This window comes from Microcaecilia unicolor, chromosome 5 (genome assembly GCF_901765095.1).
Source record: "Microcaecilia unicolor chromosome 5, aMicUni1.1, whole genome shotgun sequence".
Taxonomy (NCBI): Eukaryota; Metazoa; Chordata; class Amphibia; order Gymnophiona; family Siphonopidae; genus Microcaecilia; species Microcaecilia unicolor.
Window position 1 is genome coordinate 324,643,442 of NC_044035.1, and position 6,000 is coordinate 324,649,441.

The following is a 6,000-nucleotide window of genomic DNA, read 5'->3' on the forward strand; positions in this document are numbered from 1 at the left end:
GATAAAGAAGGTCCATGGATTCTTGAGAGTCTGGCAAACGTCCATCCCCCTCTTCCCCCTTGAAAGAGGGAAGATAGAAAACCTCTGTAAGCAATAGAACACCATTTTCAGGATCTTAAGGACCTCCAATACATACTTCCTAAACATAGCTTAAGTAATTTTAGAAAAGCTTTTCACATTTATACACATTTGGTCTCACTACACAGCTGTGGGCACAAGCTAGCTTCTCAGGTCCGTACCCTGAGCAGGGTCCCTAAAAATGTTTTATTTCTGAGTTAAGCGCAGGCTGGGGCCGGGCTTGATCCCAGTAGGCTGTTTTACTTTACTTTTATTTGCCAGGGTGGGAGCAAATAAACACCACTCTCTACTCCAGGATTTGTATTTTGTGCAGAACAGAACTTTACTGAAATGCTGCAAGAGGCAGCTAGCCAAACTTCAAATTTTCTTGTAACAAAACAGTTCACTTGATACCAAACAGTTCAACTGCTGAAAGAGGGTTTTTAATTTTTTTTGCCAGTCCAAGACTATTGGTAAAAAGACTATTCACTAAATTAGCAGTCTGTTATAATCCTAGGGTATTTACGTATTTACAGCTCCACCAGTCCAATACTCATCCTTTTGGGCAGAATAATTCAAGGCTGTGCTGGCAGCCTTCTAGCTCTGCTGGACCCATTCAGGCTCAGATCTCCCTGTCTGTCCTTCCTCCAGAGGAGCACTTCTCCGAGCTGCTGCCTCTAGTACTACTACTACTACTACTTATCATTTCTAAAGCGCTACTAGACGTACGCAGTGCTGTACACTTGAACATGAAGAGACAGTCCCTGCTCGACACAGCTTACAATCTAATCAGGACAGACAAACAGAACAAATAAGGGATAAGGACAAAGAGTAGCAAGATTCCAGAATCCCAAACACTACTACTACTACTTCTTATCATTTCTATAGCGCTACTAGACGTATGCAGCACTGTACACTTGAACATGAAGAGACAGTCCCTGCTTGACAGAGCTTACAATCTAGTAGTACCAAACAGGCTCACTCATTTTTTGCTCTTGGGCTGCGTTAACCCTTTCTACCCACTCGAACCACTCCTCTCATTCCAGTTAATGCTTTAGTTGGCAAAAACCTCTTAATTCAGCCTTAGGTTATTGGGCCTATCCAGCATACCTCTTCTTTTCACAGGTCCTGGTGGGGGTAGAGGCAGCCTGTATGACAACAGCTTTTATTCATTCTTAATGGCACCCCTATATGATGACGTCTTCATCTAACTCCACAAACATTTCCCTCAGCAACTTTTCCACAAACATTCCCCTTTGGGCTGGACTTCTCATTCTCCCTTTCCATCTTGCTTCCTCCCCACCAGTATCTGGATGTCAATTCTAGTAATCCCCAACATGTGTATAAAAGGCAGGTTTTAAAATTACCCCATTTGTAAGAGTACATGTTCTTATAATAAAGCAGGTTCAATGCAGGAGTTTGGGTTGAGCTGTAAAATGCGTCCCCAGATGATAAAATACGCAATTACTCCAGCTCCTGAGCAGCTGTAAAAGTATACGGCTGCGTTTTTGCCACAATCTGTGGTACTCATTTTCAAAGCAGAGGGCTGTCTCAAAATTTCCTTAAAAAAATGCTCAACTGTTAACGTCAAAATGCTGATTTTGGAAAGTCGGAATTTGAACTTCTCACGCTGCAGTTTGCCCAACTATAAGGGGGTGTGTTGTGGGTGGGAATAGGAGGTCCAACATCAATTACCAAATGGGAAGAAATGTCTAAGCCTAAATAGAAAGACGTCCTAAGTTAGACCTGTTTCAGTCACATCCAGCGTACAAAAAGGTGCTCTGAGTAGCTGACCACTGCATGAAATAAGACTGGCCCCCTTCTTAATTCCACAGTTGTTGCTGTTCCCCTCCCTCTCCCCTCAAAGTGAAACTAGAAAGGAAAATCAAAACCAGGCTCTGTCAGCTGTAGGTATTATGGCCATTCTGAACAAAACAAGCAGGTCCGAGGAGTAGCCCAGTGGTTATGGCAGTGGACTGTAAACCAAGGGACACAGGCTCAAATTCTACTGTAACCGTTTTTTTCTGGAGCTCCCTCCAGGAATAGAAAAATATACATTTAGGTCAGTAAGTAAGACACCTGCAAGCCTGAAAGCCATCAAAGTGGCGTACATTTAGGTACAGTAGGTATTTTTCTGTTCCTGGAGGAATCACATTTAAAAAAGAAAAGTGAGATTTTAAACCTGTGTCCCTTGGCTTACACTCCATTGTACTAACCACTAGGCTACTCCTCTGTTTTTCAAGGACATCTGTGTGACCATTTTCATAAGAATGCTTCCAGACGGCCGTCCTTGTGCCTTGTTTCTCCGTTTATAATTTAAACATTTCAGTTTGTAAAATGGTTGTACAGGATGGACATCTCCTGCATAAGGATGTTCTCACATATTTTCGAACAGGAAATCGGAACATCTTTCCTGTTTGATAATAGCTGTGAGATGGCTGGGGTTTTCTTTTTGGATGTTATGGGCAGGACCTAGTGAGGGGGGATGGAAGACAGATGTCATTATTGTGGTAACCAGTCTGTGATGTCTCTAGCTGTCATGCCAGGCATTTATTGAGTACTAGTAAATGAGGCCCATTTCAGAGCAAATGAAACGGGCGCTAGCAAGGTTTTCGTCGCCATCACCCCCCCCCCCCCTCCGTGGCCAACCCCTTTGTTGTTCTGCCATTGCTCCGCCCCCAACGTCATGACGTTTGACATGAGGGCGGGGCCCGGAGCGATTTCCCCCCCCACGCTTCCCTGCCTGCCAACCCCTTTGTTGTTCTGCCATTGCTCCGCCCTCGAGGGCGGGGCCCAGAGCGATTTTGATGGCTTCACCACCACGAACCTTCGAACCTTTTTGAAGGAAGTCAGGGCTTGGCTTCACTGACGTCAGTGTCCTCAGAACGTTGAGGGTGAGTTTTATTATAGTAGATGAGTAGGGCACGTCCTATTGCTACAGAGACAAGATTATCTAAATAATGGAATTCTAAGTAGCCATGCATTGGTGACATTGTTTTAAAGCAAAAAGCTTTGTGCATAGTCATTTTTAAGATATCTTGATATTTTACTTCTGGCTGACGTTGGCCAATTGAAATTCTCATTGGCCCTGTAAAAAAAAAAAATAAAACAAAACTAGGCAGTTTGGGGTTTTATTGAAAGCCTTGGTGGTCCCTAAAGGCAGAGCTGCCAATCTCCATCCCCTCAGCTGTTCCATGCTGGTGCAAAATTAGACAAAATTATTTCTGCTGGCATGTGACACCATCCTTTCCAGCCTAGTACAATGAATGAAATCTGAACAACGACTTCTCTGCCTGTCTCACAGACAGGTCTTGTTATGCCTCCAGATTTAACCACCAAATACCAACAAAAATCCTGACTTATGTGCCCCACTGTAATTCCAATAATTAGACCTTGCATCTGTTTATTCAGAGCTTGCACAGAAATCAAATATTTCTTAGCTCATTGTCCCTTTTCAAATGCTTCAAAGAGTTTTCAAATTAGCAAACATAAAAAAGAGAACAAAAGACAAAAAGATAAGAAGCTTTTTTTTTTTTAATATTGTGAAGTTTGGATCAAAAGAAGCGGCTGACAAGTAATACATAGGTGGTGCAGTTCAATGATGGTCCTGCTGTAGGGTGAGCTTTGTATTAATGGAAGGTCAGCTTTATATCTTTGTCTCTAGAGTTTGGTAGCTTTAATCTTCTTTTAATCCTTAAAGATAAAACTACATTCATAATCTAGCTTTTCACATATTTTCTTGTTTATAATGCATTAATTTGAATGCAGTAGCTGCATTGACCTCTTCTGGGTTGCTAAGTTTCTAGACGGAAATATTACATTTGACTCTTCTACTACTACTACTTAACACTTCAATAGCGCTACAAGGCATACGCAGTGCTGTATACCATACATGAAAAGACAGTCCCTGCTCAAAGAGCTTACAATCTAAATAGGACAGACAGACAAACAGACAGAACAATTAAGAGGTAAGGGAATTAAAGAGGTGGGGATAAAAGGTACAGGCAGTGAGCAGTGATTAGGAGTCAAAAGCAACATTAAAGAGGTGGGCTTTTAGCCTGGATTTGAAAACGGGCAAAGATGGGGCCAGATGCACAGGTTCGGGAAGTCTATTCCAGGCGTGAGGTGCAGCGAGGTAAAAGGAACGGAGTCTGGAATTAGCAGTAGTGGAGAAGAGGACAGATGAGAGATTTATCAACAGAATGGAGTACCCGAGGGCGGGGGGCATAGGGAGAGACAAAATTGGAGAGGTACTGGGGAGCGGTAGAGTGAATGCATTTATAGGTCAGTAAGAGAAGTTTGAATTGAATGTGGAAATGGATAGGGAGCCAGTGAAGTGACTTGAGGAGAGGGCTAATGTGAGCATAGCGACTCTGGCGAAAAATGAGCCGCGCAGCAGAGTTTTGGACTGATTGAAGAGGAGAGAGATGGCTAAGTGGGAGGCCGGTGAGAAGCAGGTTGCAATAAGCTAGGCGAGAGGTGATAAGAGTGTGGATAAGGGATCTGGTGGCGTGCTCAGAGTGGAAGGGACATATTTTGCTGATGTTATAGAGAAAGAAACGACAGGTTTTGGCAATCTGCTGAATGTGAGCAGAGAAGGAGAGAGAGGAGTTGAAGATGACCCCATGGCTGTTTACTCACATTTTTTTCCCCTAGAGTCTTTGTATATGTATTCATCTGCTGCTAATGCTAGTTACCTTTTCAGTAGTGATTTATTTCATGACTGCAGTGTGGGAGAAATGGAGACATTAGCCCAGTGGTTAGAGCAGCAGGCTGAAAGCTAGTGAAGTCAGAGCTCAAATCTTTTCCTCACTGATGCTTCTTGTGACCCCGAGCAAGTCATTTCACTTTCCATTATCTCAGGCACAATGTAGATTGTAAGATCCCTTAACCAGGGCCTTACCAAATGTACCTGAATCTTTATTTAAATTTGGAAAGGTGAGTAGCTCTAGGGAGCAGGGCTGTCTGTCTAATGCAGTGTTCTTCAATGCAAGGCCCGGGGGGGGGGGGGGGGGGGGGGGGGGGGGGGGGGGGGGAGCAGAGGCAGTCCCCATTGTCTTTCTGGGGGTTTTTTTCCCTCTGCTTCTCTATCCAGGCTCAAGACAGAAAGGGGAAAGTGGATGGGGGGAAGAGCCACATGTTTGAAAGACAAGGCATTTTTCAATAGACAAAAGCGAATTCATTTGGAAATACTGACAACCTTCAGGATACCTCCCCCCCCCCCCCCCCCCAATTAAGTCTAGAGGTGGGCTGGTGGGGATAGATGTCCCTGACACACATTGGTCAGCAGTGTTCTGGCCCCATGTGGGAAGATATGTGGTGGCTCTCCAGCTCATTAGAATCCAAAGTGGCCCCCACCTTAAAAATTAATGAAGACCCCTGCTCTAATGTGTCTGTCCAGTGCTGCAAAAGCATCATTCTGCTTTTGAAATAAGCAGTAGAAGCAGTAATGCAGTCATTAAATCTAAACTCTATTCTTTAAATGTTACGGAGATTTTGGCACTGGAAAAAAATCGGCACGGAGTGATATTCTATAAACAGCACTCCGGGTTGAACGCCATTTATAGAATAGCGCTTAGATCCCATTTCCACATCAAAAGTTGGGCATTGGTATTTACACCAGCTAAAAACTACCAGCACCCAACTCCAGGCATTTTGGCATGGAAATAGGGCTGTTCTATACCACCACGTGCAACTTTTAAGAACACCCCTGCCACTCCCCTGTTGAGTAGTACACTAGGCAATTTAGACATGCAGGGTTATAGAATAGTGATGTGTGTGCAAATTTCAATTATTGCCAATTAATTGCAAGAATTGATTGTTGACATCAGTTAATTGGCTTGTAAGCTAATTATGATCCACTTGCAAATTTCAGCACCAAATCTCAGTGCCATATGTAGAATCCAGGGGTTAATGGTTAGGGCAGTAGGGGTCAGTACTGGC